This window comes from Hemicordylus capensis, chromosome 2, assembly GCF_027244095.1.
Source record: "Hemicordylus capensis ecotype Gifberg chromosome 2, rHemCap1.1.pri, whole genome shotgun sequence".
Lineage (NCBI taxonomy): Eukaryota > Metazoa > Chordata > Lepidosauria > Squamata > Cordylidae > Hemicordylus > Hemicordylus capensis.
Window position 1 is genome coordinate 257,195,543 of NC_069658.1, and position 17,934 is coordinate 257,213,476.

At 47.8% G+C, this 17,934-nt stretch overlaps 2 long non-coding RNA genes across 4 annotated transcripts in view; one reads left to right on the forward strand and one right to left on the reverse strand.

Annotated features, from left to right (window-relative positions):
* The window catches only part of LOC128344594 (uncharacterized), a 37,780-nt gene extending 26,758 nt beyond the window's left edge, over positions 1-11,022 (forward strand). Inside the window, exons 3-4 of the long non-coding RNA XR_008315935.1 lie at positions 10,384-10,491; positions 10,647-11,022. This is a non-coding gene — a long non-coding RNA (uncharacterized LOC128344594). The remainder of the gene's footprint in view (positions 1-10,383; positions 10,492-10,646) is intronic.
* LOC128344590 (uncharacterized) overlaps positions 1-17,934 on the reverse strand; it is a 79,517-nt gene that overhangs the window by 4,528 nt on the left and 57,055 nt on the right. For all 3 annotated transcript variants that reach the window (XR_008315928.1, XR_008315927.1, XR_008315929.1), the window contains 2 exons: positions 2,467-2,636; positions 167-298 (listed from right to left, as the gene is read on the reverse strand). This is a non-coding gene — a long non-coding RNA (uncharacterized LOC128344590). The remainder of the gene's footprint in view (positions 1-166; positions 299-2,466; positions 2,637-17,934) is intronic.

Genomic DNA, 17,934 nt, shown 5'->3' on the forward strand with positions numbered 1-17,934 from the left:
ATGGGAGGGCCATGTCTGCCATCTTCCCCAGCCAATATTTATAAGCTTTTGAAAAGCTTATTAGTCTGAAACCTGTTTGAAGATTGTTCAGACATGGAACAAATAACATTTCCCCATAAAATGGATGGTGAAGTGTGTATGTGTGTCCCTATTTGTACCCACTTACTGATAGTGAAGAAGAGCAGGGCCGAGAAGCCGAGAAGAAGCTTCATTCTTGGGCAGATTCTGCAAGTGGCCGAGGACAATCAGGCTGAAAGAGACTGCAGAATGCTTCTCCACTCTGGTGCTCCCCAAGTACCTGTAGACAAGATTGCACTTGCAATATATCTTTTACAGGACCCAGGAGCAGCCAATGGAAGGGAAGAAGAAAACGTGGGGCAACACCTTCTTTTGGGGCGAGTAGTGCAGATATTGTTCTTTTAATGAGTATGTCAGCATTTTGTAATAGATATTCTGGAAATGGGATGATCATGATGGCCATTGTGTTAATGGTCCTTCTGTCCTCAGAAGAAAAACATCGACAAAAGCTGGCAATCCTCTTAGCTGCATGATTCTTATTGTGCAAAATGACATGTTACCACAGGTGTTCAGATACAATATTCCATTTTGCATGGAATAGTGCAAAGATTTCAGAATGTAGGATCCTCCGGAAAGTGCCTCTGTTTTGTTAATGTCATGCCCCTTTTGGAATTTACTCAAGGATCACAGGCAATTCTGAACTGTATGTGACACCATGGAAGACTGAAGGTACAGAGGTCATCTGCCACTACATAAAAGCACAGAATTACATTTCTGAAGCAGAACGTACCTTTTCTCCAATGTTTATCATTTTGCGAAGCAGAAATGCAACTGTGCAATTTTAAGAAGTAGTGAGCGCACCCTGGTCTGCAACATTGCAGGCATTACTTTAGCATGGGGATTTCAGAACCATTCATGTTTCCTTCCATAACATGTCAGCCAGTGCTAGTATCCTTGCAACACCCTAGCTGGACGGGGACAGGCTCAGATTTCTTAGCTTAGTTGTGTTAAAAGAAAACAGCAATAGAATAGGTTCAGGGATATGCAAAGCATGCACAAAAGAAACAGAGATGTTAACACGAATTCTGATTAAACAAACATTCCCTAGACTAAACTCTCCCCAAAACCAAAAGCCCTGAGAAATCTCCCAGCTAGCTTTTGACCATGAGGGAGAAAAATTCCATTGCTCCACACTAAGCCTTTCCGCCCATGCTTCCCTCACCTCCAACCTAGCTTCTTCTAACCAAGGAACCTTCTCTTCCTCCTCATGGACCTCTAGGTTCCACCCACCTGGTATGCTGATTGGCTGAGCCCTGGCGGTGGGCAACAAAATGGCAGATGAGTTTCAATGTTAGCAAGTGTAAAGTGATGCATATTGCGGCAAAAAACTCCAACCTCATATATATAATGATAGGGTCTGAGCTGTCGGTGACTGACCAAGAGAGACATCTTGAGGTCATGGTGGACAGCTCACTGAAAGTGTTGACACAATGTGTGGCAGCTGTGAAAAAGGCCATTTCCGTGCTTGGTATAATTAGGAAAGGGACTTAAAATAAAACTGATAGTATCATAATGCCCTTATATAAATTGATGGCGCAGCCACATTTGGAGGACTGCGTCCAGTTCTATTCACCACACCCCAAAAAGGAAGAATTGGAGAAGGTGCAGAAGAGGGCAACCAAGATGATCAGGGGCCTTGTGCACCTTCCTTACAAGGCAAGGCTACAACATCTGGGGCTTTTTATTTCAGGGGGAAAAAGATGTTTGAGAGGTGACATGATCATAGATGTCTATAAAATTATGCATGGTGTGGAGAGAAAGAAATATCTTCATTCACATAATCAACAACTGTGTTCTACCCGGGTTTGGAAGATTTGTGTGCTCCCAATTTTTGGTTGTGTGGAAGCAAGGTAGGAGCAAAACCTGGGTAGAAGTGATTATGTGGAAACAAAGAAACCCTGGGTAGCTTTTCCTCCTACCTTGCTTCCACACAATCACTTCTACTTTGTACTCTTCTTAGTTTTCCTCCTTTTGATAGTGTGAATGACCTCATTGCCTGCTTCGGACTCTAGGCTGGGTGTTAGTGCACTTATTGTTCATTTCTTAGATTGAAATGCCATTCCTTTCTTAGCTTTCCCTCTGGCTTCTGAACCAAAAAGTGATGATGCCAAAAAGTGATTTTGCTAAAAAGTGATGATGCCTGATGCCAAAACGTGCTCACCATACCCATAATCATTCAGTTAAAATATCTATTTAAATGCAATACAGAGTGCTCCTGATGGAAATGAGTTCTCAGCTGGTCTGAGTCCTGCCTTTTCTGGCCTCCATGCAAAAATAAATGTCAAGAAGATCCCATCATTGCCAATTCCCACCATGATTGCTGTGAACCTTGGAATCTGTATTGTTATTAAAATCTAGTGTTGTTCATTAGAAAACTGTCTTGCTTACCCTCTTCTCAGTCCAGTCCTCTATGGCGGTCAGCCCTTGCTTGAAAGGTCTCCTTGTTACAAATGATTCCCCTCTCTCCACATTCCCTCCTTTTATGCTTTCCACAACTGATTGCTATTTGTCCCATGGATGTGTCAAAGGATCCTTCACTTTCCAAAGGTGGTATGAACCTAAATTAAGAACAGAAGAAGCTGTACACCATCATGTTCCTTGAAGACCTCTACAGTAGATGCAGCTCAGACAAGGCATGAGGCAGATCAGGCCACAGCTCACTCACAGATAGCCTTATTCAGGAACTGATGATGGATATGGTGATGTACACCATATCCATCATCACAGGGTGCACATGATCATTCGTGCAAAGGCAAACTTGTACATGTGCTCCAGCTCAGCAGCCGTTATGCTAGAAGCAGGGGTGTACAAAGGGTCGTGTGGGCTGGGAGATGAGATTTTAAAATAGGCCCCACACTGCTTTTCTCTCCTTCTCCCGGCCTGATGTCTCTGCATGATCCAGGCAATGTAACAGAGGCGGATTAATGTAGTAGCAAATGTGGCATTTGCTACGGGCCCCGTGTTTTTGAGGGCTCTGCATGCCCGGCTTCCAACTGAGAATTAAAGTTAAAACTTTACCTGTTTTATTTGGTCCATATTAGATAAAATATCCCTTTTCTGCTAAATGTGCCTTTTAAGAGAATGCCCAGCACAGCATTTGTCCAGTGGCTGTTGCTGGTGCCTACCACATTTTTCTTTTTAGAGTGTGAGCCCTTTGGAGACAGAGAAGCATCTATCCACTGTTTATTTTTCTATGTAAACCATTTTGAGAATTTTGATTGAAAAACGGTATATAAATGTTCACTGATGTTGTAGTAAGTGTGAGTTTGTGGCTTAGTCTCTCATACTCCAAAATATAGCAAATGAAAAAAATTGAATTACTTTACTAAGCAAGTAAATAATTTATGTTTTAATATTTATGTGCATTTTTTTTAAAAAAAATTAGGGCCCCTTTATAACATATGCTACAGGCCCCGCACTGGCTTAATCCGGCCCTGCAATGTAAAGCATTGTTACATATTAATTACAACAGAAGTTGAAGTAAGCCTTTAACAATTAGCTGAAATAAATGGATTCTGTATGTGCTTAATTTTGAAAAGCTCATGCTTTTTGTTTCAGCAACATGCGAGAAACATATTTCCTAAATAATTTCCTGACTTTTAAAGACATTATTTCCTAACACTAAAAAAAAAAAAGTGTGAGAAACATATTTCCTAAACTATTTCCTAGACATTATTTCTGAACACTAAAAAAAAAGTATTTAATATACCTGCCATAAAATAAAAATAATGGCGAGGATTGTCTCAGTGTGCTTTCACAAACTGAGGTAAAAATACACCCTGCACCTACAGTTGAAACATAAAACCTACCTTAGTTACATCCCATATTTGGTTTTCTAATGGCTCTACAACTTTTTAATCACGCATTAACATTCCTACAATAGGATAAAAGAAGCTGAAATCAAAACAATCAACCATGCCTAAGGCTGATCCAGGAAAGTAGGACCTATAGCAAAACTGTCTGTCAGGCTAGTGCGGAAAGTTACTCCTTGGTGTGGGGATTCTGCTTTACACAAGCATGATCTCCACACCAAGGAGTAACCTCTGTTGTGGGGAGGTCAGGGGTGGTCGGAAAAGCCAGTAACTCTTAACACTAGCTTGACAAACCTTTTGCCAGGCTGGCTCAGTCCCAAGCATTTTGAATTAGAAGACCTCAGGTGATGAGGCTGGAAAAGCTCTCTGCCCTGAAGCCTTGACTGCTGCCAGCAGTCAGGAGACAGACTGATGCAACAGCTAGATGGATACAATTGTTCAACTCCAAGTTATGTAATTACTGTTAGATTTACCTGCCAGAATGTGGATTTACTTGCCAAAATGTGGATTTACTAGTTGGACCAGTATAGCGCTGCCTACTCTCTTCCCAATTAGCAACGTCCAGACAGCCACAACCCCTAGCACCCTTACAAGGGGTTGGGGGAGAAACAAAATAGGGGGTGCGTGAAAAAAAACAGCACCATTACCCTAGCTCAAGGGAATAGCCTTCTCCCTTCTGTTTGTAGGACACATCACGCCAGTGAGCCCATCATGAAACCCATAAGATCAATTATGCCCTGATGTCCCTGAATTTCTCCCTAGCCTGCTAGAAACAGCAGCTGAGCAGACTGTCAGAAAAGGCAACGGGCTGGCTGAGTGAGCCTCCCCTGCACTCCTTGAAATGTTGAGCATTGTGACATTTTAAATGGTTGCCCAGTTGGAGGGTGGTGGTGGTGGTTCTGCTCTGGCCAAATTCAGGCCAGATGGCTGGGGGAAATGGGAAGGGGGGATCACATGCAACGAAGGACTATACCTCTTCAAGTGTGCCAAAGAGGGAGGCCTTTTAGCAGCAAAAGGACAGGAGTTTTGCCCTTCATTGAAATGGCCGGGGCCATCACTTACTTCAAAGAACAGAGACACATTTCCTTCCTGGGCATGTTTCCTTGGAAGTAGGCTCCCCTGAATCCAATGGGCCTTGCTCCCAACGAAATGTGTGTGTGGGTTTTAGTCTCCCAGACCAACACATACGCTATCCTTTTGTGGGAAGCAGTGGCGCCTACTTGGCCAAATGCATTCCCCCAGTTTTTTGTTTGGTTTGCTGTGCCATCTCAGGCCCTCTCCCACGCACATTAAAACACACACACACACACACACACACACACACACACACACACACACACACACACACCCCTTGCAGGACATAAGAAAGAAGGAAAGACATGGCCTAACCAAAGATGCCATCTACTATTGGTGTCTCCGTTCTGCAGAGGAGGCAACATTTTCACCATAAGAAGACCAGCAACACCAGATCGGTTTAAGGCGCATTAATTATCAGATGCGGAGAGGGGCGGGAAGCCTCCCTAGGGTGGGAAGGGGGGGAAACTAATTAACGGGGTGGAGGGGAATATTCTGGTCATCTCAATGGACGTCTTCAGCAGAAGAGCAGAGCCAGGTAGCTGCCTTTGCCCTGGGCTTCCTTTGCCCTGGCTGCCATTGCCCTGTCTGCTACGAAAGAAAGCATGTGCCTGGACATGCAGAGAAACTTCTCCATGTTAAGAGGGCAGTCCGACAAGGGAACTGGTGTCAGAGTGGGGGTTGTCCTCTCCCTCCCTCCCCCTCCCTCTCATTCTGCAAGCAGAAGCTGCTGGGCTGCCACCGGGTGGTGAGGAGGGAGGAGGCAGCTGCTCGAGGCCTACCCGCAGGACCCCTCCAACTCGAAGATTCCTCCAGAGTTGCAGAAAGCAGGTGGGAGTGGGAGGAGGATGGCCCGCGCTGCCCAGCCCTTCTTCACAGCTTGGTGCCCAAGGAACAGGGAGGAGGAGAAGAGGCCCCTCAGAGGAACAGGGCTTTCGGCAGCTCCATTGCACACATTCTGGCGGGGAGGTGGCAGAGCAGCAGCAGCAGGCGTTCCGTGTGCCCCGCCTCTCCCTTGGATGGAATGAACTCCGGGCTGCCTCTGCACTGGGTAGTCTCTACCTTGGTTCCTGGCCATCAATTGCCTTTCCTCAGCTCTCCCTCCAGCAGCGGTGCAGGACTGAGGCAGGACAGGGCAGAAGTTGGCAACAACAAAGGAGAAAGTTCTTCTGCAGGTGGTGGCAGCTGTGCTCGGGCGGGTGGCTCAGCTGGCGAGCAGGCGAGCAGCTGGCTAGGGGTTGGGAGGGTGTGCGGGCGTCCAATGGGAAAGTTCAGCTCGTGCAAAGTGCTGCAGCAGAAGGGAGAAGAGCCTACCAGCTGCTGCCACTGCCTGGGAGCTCATAAGAAAGGAAGTGCCTCAGTCAGCAGAGGAAGAGCAGCCAGTGAACCAGAACACCCGGCAGTGAGGATGTGGAAGCGGCGGAGGCACCCAGGACCATGGGGTGGGCGGGCGGACTGCATGGGCAGGCCACCAGCCCTGGGCGCCTTCCCGCTTGTTCTGTGGTGCAAGGGCAGACTTAGTCACGCCCCACCCCAATTTAGTATTGACCCTCAGGGAAGGATGGTTGTGGAGAGGGGTGCAACAAAGAGGGCGGTTGGGGCAGCTGTTCCACATTGCTTATTTATCTATCGGGACACTGCAGGAACAGCCTGAACTAGGGAGAAGAGCTGAGGCTGCAGAAAGGGAGGGGAAATGGGGGGGGGAGAGAGAGGGAGAGCGCTGTGGCTGAACTCAGCATTTTGCAGTGTTTGGTGTTGCAGCAGCTGCAACCTGAGCAAGAGCCACGGCTTCATGGCAGGAGCAGCGAGTCACCCACAATGCATTCACCCGCCAGCCAATGAGAACCTCTGTGAGCCCTGATGCCAGAGAAGGCTGGCTGGATGGGGCCAGGATGGGGAAGGAGGAGCCTACAAGGCTAAAGGGAGATGGGAAAAGAAGGGAGGGAGACAAATACTGGGGAAGGATGGAATACCAAAGGAAACCCAGGGCGGGCAGTGGGTTGCAATCGGGTGGGTGCTGGCTGGGGAGTCAGGAGGAATCATGTGACTTGTCTCTGGGGGACCCCTCAAGGCAGCGGGCCGGGAGACAACTGACTCTGCTTGCCCAGTGCTAGTTACGTCCCTGGCTAGAAGAACTCTTTCCACAACTACAGCAGAGGGGTTTCTTTTTGATGAGCTCTTGGGCAGATGGACTATGACAGAGGTCTGACTTGGCCTTTTGCTGAGCATGACCTCAGTACACTCTTTTCTGCTTCTTAGCACACATGACCTTAGAGTAATGCCCATCATCCCAAGCAAAACTGTTCTGGGAAACAATTTTGCAATAATTGGTTTGGCCAAACACGTCTTCTGCTTCTCCATATTTCAGCATATGCCTCCTACGATTCCCAGAAAAAGCCTTATTCCCGGACTGAGGGATCATTATTATGGAACACAGTGACTCTATCCCAGGGCTGAGGAATCATTATTATAGAAGGCTGTGTCTCTCTTCCAAAAAGGGCAGTACCCAATATCTGCTTGTTTTAGATAATAGCAACTCCACAGCTTCTATCTGTAGCATAGATAGGCTTTGTTCTTTTGTTCAATCACCTCTCTGATATATATCAAAATGAGCAAGCTTCTCCTCCTTGCCTGGTCTCCTCTGCTCTTCTGTGCTGTGGGTGAGTAAGTAAAGTGGAGATGGGATACACAGAGACAAGATGGTGATGGCTGGGAATGGGAGAGTGTGTTGGTGGTGCATCTACTAGATGCTTCTACTTGGGAGGAAGGCTGACATATCCATCAAAAATAAGTTTGTCCTTGGGAAGAATCCTGGAATTTCTCTTTGCATTTAAATTCTTCCTTCAAGGATCTCTGAAATTCTCCTTTCAGTTCCACTTTGGGCAAATGTAGGTTCCATCCCCAACCTAGATACAGAGATTCTTCAGAAGATGGTAGTTATCAGATAGGCTTCTGGTTCCAGATAAAAGCTTTTAGGTGGACTCTGAGGCCGGGCCAGAGCCTGCTGGACTCCGGAGCTGATTCCTGGTCTCCACTTGCAGCACAGCATGGTGGCTGAACACATTGCCTGCTTCAGACTGTAGGTTGGGTGTAAAAGAGCTTATTGTTCACTTCTTAATTGCTATGTCATTTCTTTCTTAGCTTTTGCTCAACCAAAGCCCGATGCCAAAAAGTGCTCACCATACTTTGTAGTAATTCAGTTACAAGATCTGTTAAAATGCAGTAGTGAGTGGTGCTGAGGGAAATTGGTTCTCCGCTGGTCTGAGCGTGAAAATCATTAGCCTCCATGTCCACTGATGACTGGAATAGGCCTGGGCTAAGATGCTCTTCTTCTCCATTCTGTTAAAAATGCTCTGAAGAAATAAATCTAGCAGAAAAAGCAAACAGCTGACTAGAAAATTTCTCCCAAATTTACTCGTGCCCAGTTTACAGGGAGTATTTTCTGTGGATGAACATTCAAAATGGTGCTCCTCTCCACAGAGTCCTCTTTGCTAAGTCGTCTTCTGCAAAGTCTTTGCTTCCATCCTAACTTTGCCTTTTTGCCTCACAGAGGCTGGCATGATGTCCAGTGTTAGGGAGCCACAGTGCATTGCTTCAGGGTTTCTTCGGACTCAGAAAGCAGCCCAGATGCTGATATGATGGGAAATTCTGCAAGCAGTGTTGCCACAGTTTCTCCTATTTGCAACCCATTGATTTAACGGAATACCCTCCATTCACTCAAATGGGAGAGGAATCAAGATGCTCCAAGGGCACAATCTGAAGTAGGGGGAGGGAAGACACTGTGGAGGACCCTTGAGGCATAAGAGTCCACCATGGTGAGTGAGCTTTAACACCACCCTCAAATTTAGCCCAAGCAGCCTTTTGCAGCAGAATCTGGGAGCGGTACTTAAATAGCCATCTAGCTAGCTTAATAAATAAATAAATGCTAGATGAAATAAATAGTAATCCCATAGGGGCTCTGGCTAAAAAAGGCTTTGCAGAGGGATGAGATAGAGATATTCCAGGTGGGGAAAGCCTTTCAAAACCAGGGAAGATAGCACTCTTGAAGCCCTCATTTGCCTGACTCTCAAGGGCTTTGAGCAGCCAGAAGGGAGATCCCTCCTGGCCTAGCAAATCCTTGGGGCTCTGCTGGTTTAGTCACACCAGAGAGCCTCAACTCTGCATCCTAAGATGCCTCTCTGCTCTCTCTTTGGCTCTTGAATCTTCTAGGCTCCTAAAATCCATTCAGAGTCTGCCTTTGCTAGAATTCATCTGCAATTTCATTCACTGACTCTCATATTGCTCCAGAGGAGTGGGAAAGGGAGAAATGGATTAATCTTACACTCCTTCATGGACCTCTCCCATGAGGCAGTGGTAGAGATGAGGTATATATAAAGAATTGGATTACTCACTTTTTAAGTTTGTATGGGGGAACTAACCACCTGCAGTACTGACTAGATATAAATGGAGACAGCTGTATTTGTACACAGGTTGACTTTGGTAAGTAAAGAAATATTTCTTTAATTATCTATGACATCTCATACCCCAGTGTCTCATGGCAGTTTACATGATAAGCAATAAAACCAGAATTAAGCCGAATTAACACAGTTACAATTTAAAACAACAGCAGAACCTAACTGAGCAAAACCCAACATACAGTTGATCAAAGGGGTGGGCGCCTTCCATATTAACCCTCAGCACAGTGCAACTACGAATCTGCAAAGTGTGTTTCTTTACTTCCTGTGTTTTGACACTGCAATCCCTGCACTGACAGCAAGGTGCTGTTCACATTTCCGATGCCTTACTTCTGATTTTATCCTTGTGATTTAGTGCTACAACGTTGCAAACCCATTGCAGAAAAATAGCTGTATTTGTAGGCGTTTGAGATTCTGGGGATCATTTTCAATACGATCCTGCCAAGTCGAGGCATTTTACTGCTGTTCTAGGGTGTAATCTGGAAAGTGCCTTGGTAAAATAAATGAAAAGCAAATCAATAACCTGTTGATTTGAGCATTTGAAGAATGCTCTTCAAAACCTGCTAGAGATGGGGAAGCACATAAAACCCCAGGAAGTTCGTTCCAAGCCTCGGGCAGTTTCAAAAAAGTCCCGACCCGGAGTCACCACCAGTCCAGCTGGAGGCAGCTGCAGGTGGGCCTCTCCCCAAGATCCTACTATGCGGTGGTGGCCCTGAAGGGCAATGCACATTTGTATGTTTGCTGGGGAACAAACATAACAGGAGGAGAAATGTTTGATTTCTCATACTGGCTGCTTTCCAAGGCCACTGATGGCAGCTGTGCAGGAACATCCCTGGAGCCATCAGGCCATGATTAACTTGAAAAAGAATTTCCATCCAGCTAGTGTTTCCACCAAACTGCGTTTGAAACAAGAACCTCACTCAGACGCTTAGATTTCAACTCAGTAACGACTCTCTCTTTCTCAGCCCAGGGTCTTTGGTGCGTTTCAGGAAACAAATGGAAACAAGGTGCTCCAGGTTCTGAGTGCTTTGCCTGTGGTGAAGAACAATGTTATGACTATGCTCTATATCTCAGTAAGTTCCAACAACCGTGAATTCTTTGCCTTAAGTGGGCTCTACTCCCCTGTCCCCTTCCACTGCCTTCCTCCCTACTCATAGTCTCCCATGATGTTGCTGTTCCTCTTTGAAAGAGATGCTCCAGTTTTACACTATTCTCTTCTCTCACTCAGTGAATAAGCTTTTCTACTGGAAATCTGGTTGCACCAGTATGAAGAATGACTATCGTAAGCAATGCAACACGACAGAGACTACAAAAGCGGTAACAAAAAAAATCAGATGCTGCACTACTTATCATTGTAATAGTGCAATGGCAGCAGAATACATCTAGCCATTGTTTTAGAAGGGGCAGTGATGGGAAGAGAAATCTGCCATCTGTGTCTCTCCACTCTGCCCTGCTGCACGCAACATGCCTTCCAGAGAACCCTTTCATCCTGTTGCTTAATGATATCTAACTACCCTCAATAAACCCTTACTCTGGTCAACGTAAGCAAATTCTGTAGTTGGCATATTCTTGGTCTCGTTCCTAGTTTCTTCTCAGGATATCCTACTCTGGTGAGAAGGAGATGGGCAGGAAAAGAAACATCTGCCCTGAAAATAAATGTGCATCACATGAGAAGCCCTAACTCGGCTTGGGCATCCTTACTTGGATAAGGCTGCTCGTGTGATGTGCTGGGATTGAGCCTGATCGTAGCACTGCCTCCCTGGATACATAAGAACAGAGGAGCAGTCCTACTGGATCAGGTGCCTCGAATGCCCATCTTGAGGGGAAATCCTTCAATGCACCATGGAACATAGGAAGCTGCCATATACAGAGTCAGATCATTGGTGAATTTAACTCAGTGTTTACACAGAATGGCAGCGGCTTCTCCAAGTGTGCAGGAAGGAATCTCTCTCAGCCCAATCTTGGAAGGGGGGGGGGACTTGGAACTTTCTCCTCTTCCCAGAGCAGCTCCCTCCCCTCAGGGGAATATCTGACAATGCTCACATGTGGTCTCCCATTCATATGCAACCAGGGCAGAACCTGCTTAGCTAAGTGGACAGGTCATGCTTGCTACCACAAGACCAGCTCTCCACAATGTACCGTGCTCCTTGTGTGGTGCATTGAGGGATACCCAGAGGCTGGGATATCTTGGATTTCCTGGACTCCAGCTGGCCACATGGCTCCCAGGAGAGTGCTCCTGTGAGCACCCAAGTTGCACAGCCAGGAAACAGCAGGGACACCAAGAAGATTGTCTGGGGGGCTGGTCAGCTTGATGTACCCTTCGCCCCACCCTGTGCCCTCCCTACTGGGCTTCAGTGGCTATGAGAATGACCTTGGTGTCTTTTCTCAAATGACTCCACCCATTCTTCCATGCTGCCCTCATGCCCAGAATGACCTTTCTTAACTACTGATGGGATATGGCCACATGTGACTCTCGAACTTAAATGACTCATTTAGCTATTGCAAGAATTACTTTGCTACACCGGATCAACACCCCATTAAGCCCACCGTTATGTTTCGAAGGGTCGCAAGCAGACACTCCTCAACAGGGCTGGTATGGAGAATGCCTTCCCCTGCCATTTAACCTCATCATCTTCTCTTCAGACATAGAGTGTGTTCCCATGACGACCAGCAGGGTCAGAAAAGCAACCAGCCTGGGTAGGAAAGCCAGGCACATTCCGCATTTTCAATTGTATGGAGAACAAGCGTATGCAAGGCCACAGCTGGACAGGACAAGCACACGCTCCCCAGACTCCATGCCTAGCATTTTACCGAGATAGGAGGGGAACCTGTCCCACTCAGCTGTCACTTTGCACACGATCATTCTCCTTGAATGTTAACGTTTGCAAGCACAAGATTGGAAATCAGCAATCTCTCCTGATCTCGCCAAGGCTCCTTAAAGGTGGAGATCGGTGGGGGAGGGGGGGGAGACAAGAAAGAAGGGAGGAGTAATTGTTCTTTATTTTCTACTCCTTTCAACCCAGCAGGCACTGCTTTCAGATCATTGACATGCCTGATTTAGTGCTAAGAATCAGCAAGGATCACAGTGTGGTCTGCTCCTTGTACGTATTTCAGAGAAAACCGTGCATGGAAGGGACTGTTCCGCCAGTGCTGCACTTTCCCCAGTGCCGGGAGTTATTCACACATGGCTCCACATAAGTTATTCACACTTGTGGCATTGAGGGAAGCATCCCCTCCCCTCTGCTCTCGGGTTTCCTTTTGGTGCAGGTTCACATGGCGTGCCTCCATGTTTTCATTCTAGCCAATGAGGGGAGGTGAGATTACTAAAGAGGTATATCTGTATTTTTAAAGGGAGTGTCCCTATTATCATGCTAATGATTCTACGTCAGTGTGCCTCTCCCTATTTGCTTTGGTGTTTTCAGAAAAAGTAGCTTAAAACCAGCATTGAAAAAACCGAGAAATACCTTGAGATCAGCTAGAATTCGCAAGACAAAGCCTGGTTTATGCGGAGACAACTGCGGGGAGACATGACGACTGCGGGGAGACATGATAGAGGTCTATACAATTATGCATGGAGTGGAGAAAGTGGATAGAGAGAAATTCTTCTCCCTCTCACATAATACTGGAACCAGGGGTCATCCCATGAAATTGATTTCTAGGACCAACAAAGGGAAGTACTTTTTCATACAACACATAATCTACTTGTGGAATTCTCTGCCACAAGATGTGGTGACAGCCAAAAATCTGGATGGCTTTAAGATGGGTTTGGATAACTTCATGAAGGAGAGGTCTATCATCGGCTACTAGTCGGAGGGCTATAATCCAGCTCCAACTTCAAAGGCAGGATGCCTCTGAATAGCAGTTGCAGGGGAGTAACAGCAGGAGGGAGGGCATGCCCTCAATTCCTGCCTGTGGCTTCCAGCGGCATCAGGTGGGCCACTGTGTGAAACAGGATGCTGGACTAGATGGGCCTTGGGCTTGATCCAGCAGGGCTGTTCTTATTTTCTAAAAAAATTTCAAATGGATTCTGGCCCAATCTATTGAGATTCATTTCTCTGACAGAAATGTTTCTAGGGGTGACAAGGAAGATTTGGTTCTGCCTGAATTACTCAAATCTGCCAGATTAAAAGAGAATCAATTCAGGAACTAATCGATTTGCACATCTCTATATGATTGGTCAGTATCTTTGATATATTGTATTAATTGGCTAATTGATTGTCACCTTATTAATTGATGTGTAATTGACACACACAGTTCAGAGGAGTTGTCAGTAGTCATGGACTGGCAGGTAGATGTTTTCTTTCCAGAGATCCAACACTCCACTGAGGCTTTATGGTCACCAACAACACAGTCAACATAGGTAAAGTGGCCAAGCAGAGTCAAATTGTGCACCTCTATTTTATGGCACACGCTTTGAATCTGGTTGTGCATGATGGGCTTGGACTTAAGAAGGCAAAATCCAAGCACAACAGGGCATCTCCCCATACAGGCCGTGCTGCTTCTGGGACCACTTTTGCGGACTAGGGCCACAAGATCACCAACCATTTCCACCAGAATGAAAAGGCAAGGTACATGCTCAAGGAGAAGCAGCTTGAGTTGGCCTGTCAGGTGATCAGATCCCTCAGGATGGTCCTACCCAATGGAACTCCATCTTTCTTTTGCTCCAGCACCTGCAGGGGCAAGAGGGACCCATCCACAGCTTGGCAAGGAATAGTGGCTTGGATGTGTGCAACCTGTCCAACATGAACTGAAAGCTCCTATCCTAGCACATCTTGGTTCTCAAGCCAGTCTTCGTTGCCATGAATAGTTTGCATACTGAGGCAGCCACACAGTGGCCCACCTAGAGTTTTGGGAGCCCAGACCTAAACAGCTTCGGAGCCCCTCCAAAAGCCCCCCCTTTAGGAAAGGCCTGTGGGGTTGCAGGGGAAGAACCTGCATTTCACATGGCGTGCACACACTCCACTTGACTCCCTGGGCCCCCCCAGCTCTCCGGGGGGGGGAACTCTCTATACACCCCGCTACTGCATCAATCGTTCCCAGTTTTGCCACCATGTGCATGGCTGGGGGGTCGGAGCTGAGCTGGCCTCCCCTGTGGGGGCAGTGGCAGCGGTGGCTGGTGGGCCTGTCCAGGCCTGACTGAGCATAGGCAAGATTCTTCCATGCGCCTGTGCAGTGTGAGTCTCGAGTGTCTCAAGCCTGTGAGAGCAGTGCCAGAGGTCCCCTCACACTCATGCTCCTACCAGTGGTCTGTTGCAGACATGAAGGCAGTGTGCAGCCTGCTGCAACTTGTCCAGAGATCTGCAGTGAAGTGCACCGTGGTGTTGGGCCTGGCTTCACGCAGCTGAGCCAACACAGCCTCCCTGCACACATGGTACAGAAAGGGCACCACCCTCCTTCTGAAGGTGGCACACGAGGGGATCTTGTACTCTGGGGAAAGTAGTTGGAGCAGCCGACAGAAGCCAGCATTCTTCACCATCTGAAATGGCTGATCATCCAAAGCCATCATCTCCCCAAGGGTCTAGGTGCCTGGGAGCTGGAGACACTGACTTACTGCTGCTACTCAAGGGCACATCCAGCCTATTGCTGCCAACAGAGGTAAGGAAGCCCATGTGATGCCACTGCAGGTGCAGCAGCATATCAAATGTCTTGAAATGCTTAAGATCCTTGTCCCTGCTCATCTCTACCCTGCAGTGGATACAAGTGGCATGGGCAGGATCACCAGGACAAAGCACAAAGTGATCCCACACACCATGTTGCCACTCGATTCTCTGGCACGTGGCCACTTGGGAGGTGATTCTTCTGGTTCCTTCTCAGGCGCACTGTCGCCACCACCCTCAGTGTGGGCCTGAGAAGGTCCATGGGCAGGAAGCACGATTACATCCTGCTGGCCCTCCTCAGACACAGATTGGAGGCTGCCCCCCTCCGCAGGGGACATTGAGGAGGATGGCAAGATGGATCTGGCTGGACTGGCAGCCAGCTTCACCTGCACTTCCTCCATGGCTGACATGGGAAGAGCCTCTTCCCTGGCAGGGTAGGTCCACCCCCCAGTTGCTTCCAAGCCACAGGCCACAACACAGGCCCAGACTCACCCAAAAAATAGAGCCTGTGCATGGCCAAGGCAGGAAAGACTGTGTTGACTCTGGGAAAAAGCCACTGTTGCTATACCCCATCATGACCAGCATTCCCTGGCATGCTACTCCTCCCACCTCTTACCCTCCCAGACATCTTGGGGAGGGTGTTAAGCCTTAACTAACAAGGGGGGAGTGTTACCTTTCTTAGGGGGACAAGAACAGAAAAGCTAAAGTGGGGTGAGTGTCTTGGGGAGGTGGAGTGTTGAGTATTTAGAAGGGTCAAGGGTTCTGACTTCAAATGTGTATGTGCCACACATGCACAGTGGGCAGTGGGCACACACACAAGCTGCAGGAATTTAAAATGCATAAAAAGGCAAGCAAAGGAGGTGTGGTTGGTTGGATAGGGGTCCAAGAAGAAGGGCCAAGGGGGTCTAGCTTCAGCTCTGTGTGTGCCACACATGGAGAGTGGCCAAGCTGCAGGAATTTAAATTCGGAGAGAATCAAGAAAAGAGAAGGGGGCAAGGAATGCTAACCCTTTCTTTTCCTGACAACTATCTAGCCAAGATCCCTCCCACAAAAACCCTATTTAAAATTTTAAAAAATGAAACCTAAATACAAACCCTTTAAAACGATTATTAAACCTTTAAAATGCACTCAGTAATTCTTTAACCTGAAAAAACCTTAAAAGTCCTTAAACCTTGAAACACAATAACAATTTACAAAGTGCGTGTGTGTCTGTGTGTGTGTGATACAAGTTGCAGTACCCACCCTCTCAGAAGTCTTCTCCCGGATTGCGTCTCAGTTCTCCTCATCTTCTTCTCTCTTCAGCTGGGGCAGACTCCAGGGAGCTACTGCTGCCTGCCAGAAGCCCCTGGGTGGGCACCACTCAACAGCCAGGGGTGGGCAGCTGGGCACCATGGGGTGGGCACCCAACCACCCCTCAAAATAAAAGTCAACCAAAAGGGGAAAAATGGATGGCCTGGGCTGGCCACAGGATCCTTCTCTCCAGCAGAGACCAGGCAGGCAGGTGATGGGGGCTCAGTGATTTCAGCCGGGGCAGGGGGCCCCAGGAGAAGAAGATGAAGAATCTTCTCCCAGAAGGAATCTTCAAGCTTCAGCAGCAGCACTCTGAGTGTGGATTCTATGATAGCTAATGAGATTTTCAATGAAACACCACGAATCCACTCTAATTTGCTATCATAGAATCCACACTCAGAATACCTCTAAAACAACAGAACCCTGTACCCCATGGGTTAGAAACCCATGGGGGTGGTTGGCACCCTATGTGCACTACACTACCACTTGCTCTGGGCCACCCCAGCACCCCCCAAGTGCAGTTATGGGGCTGCTGAAAGCTCCATGTATACCCTATGAGGAAAAACCTTAAAGACACGTAAACTTTAACAATTCCCCAAAAATCATCCCTCTGCCCAAATCCTTTGAAAAAATTCAGGTAGCTTCCTTGACCCTACCTGGCACTACCACCAACTCCACACTGCTCTAGGCCACCCCTTTGTCCCCCGCGTGAAGCTATACATTTGCTGACACCTCAATGGTTCTCTATGGGGAAAAACCTTAAAGACGTGTAAAATTCAACAATTCCCCAAAAATCATCCCTCTGCTCAATCACTCTGAAATTGGGGTGGTAGCCTCCACCCATTAGGCACTACCACCCCACCCCATTCTTTTTGCCCAGATCCCATGCTATGCCCCCGATGTGCCCCAAAGACACTAAAACTTTAAAAATTTCCCCAAAATCAGCCCTTTGCCCAATTCGCCTGAAATTTGGGTGGTAGCCTCCATGCATTAGGCACTACCACCCCAACCCACTATTTTGCCCCTGGAACCCAAAATTCGAGCTGACATCACACCAGACCTTTTTGCATTCAAATCAATGGAGGCAAAAAGGCGGGAAATTCAAAGAGACGTCATCCCGAATCACCCAAATTTTTTGGGCACGAATCAGGGGTGATTTGGCTCGGCCATGAAAAATATCGGGGGACATTGGGGGTGATTCGGATAGGACCCGAATCACCCGAAATTGCTCGTTTCGGGCACAGATTGATCTGTGTCTGAAATTTTTTGCACATCCCTACTCTGCCCAACAGAACTGGGCTTGGAGGCCCGGTCACACAGAGAAGGCTCCCGAGGCCCAAACCGGCCAGCGCTGCCACCCCCAGGTGCCCCCGACGCCCCCACACTCCCCGCTGCTAGCCAAACCTGGGCCACAAGAAACCCGGCCAGCAGTAGAGGGCTCTGAGTCCCAGAAGCCCTCTCTCCAGGGCACTCTTGCCACTCCCCAAATTCCCCACCTGCTCGGGGACGTGCTGCTGTGCCGCCGATGCCTCTTCTCCTTGGCGTTCTAGCCGCCCCCCAAATTCACCCCCTGCTTGGGGAAGAGCTGCCGTGCAGCCCCTGGCCCCAACCCCACTCCCGGGCCTGCCG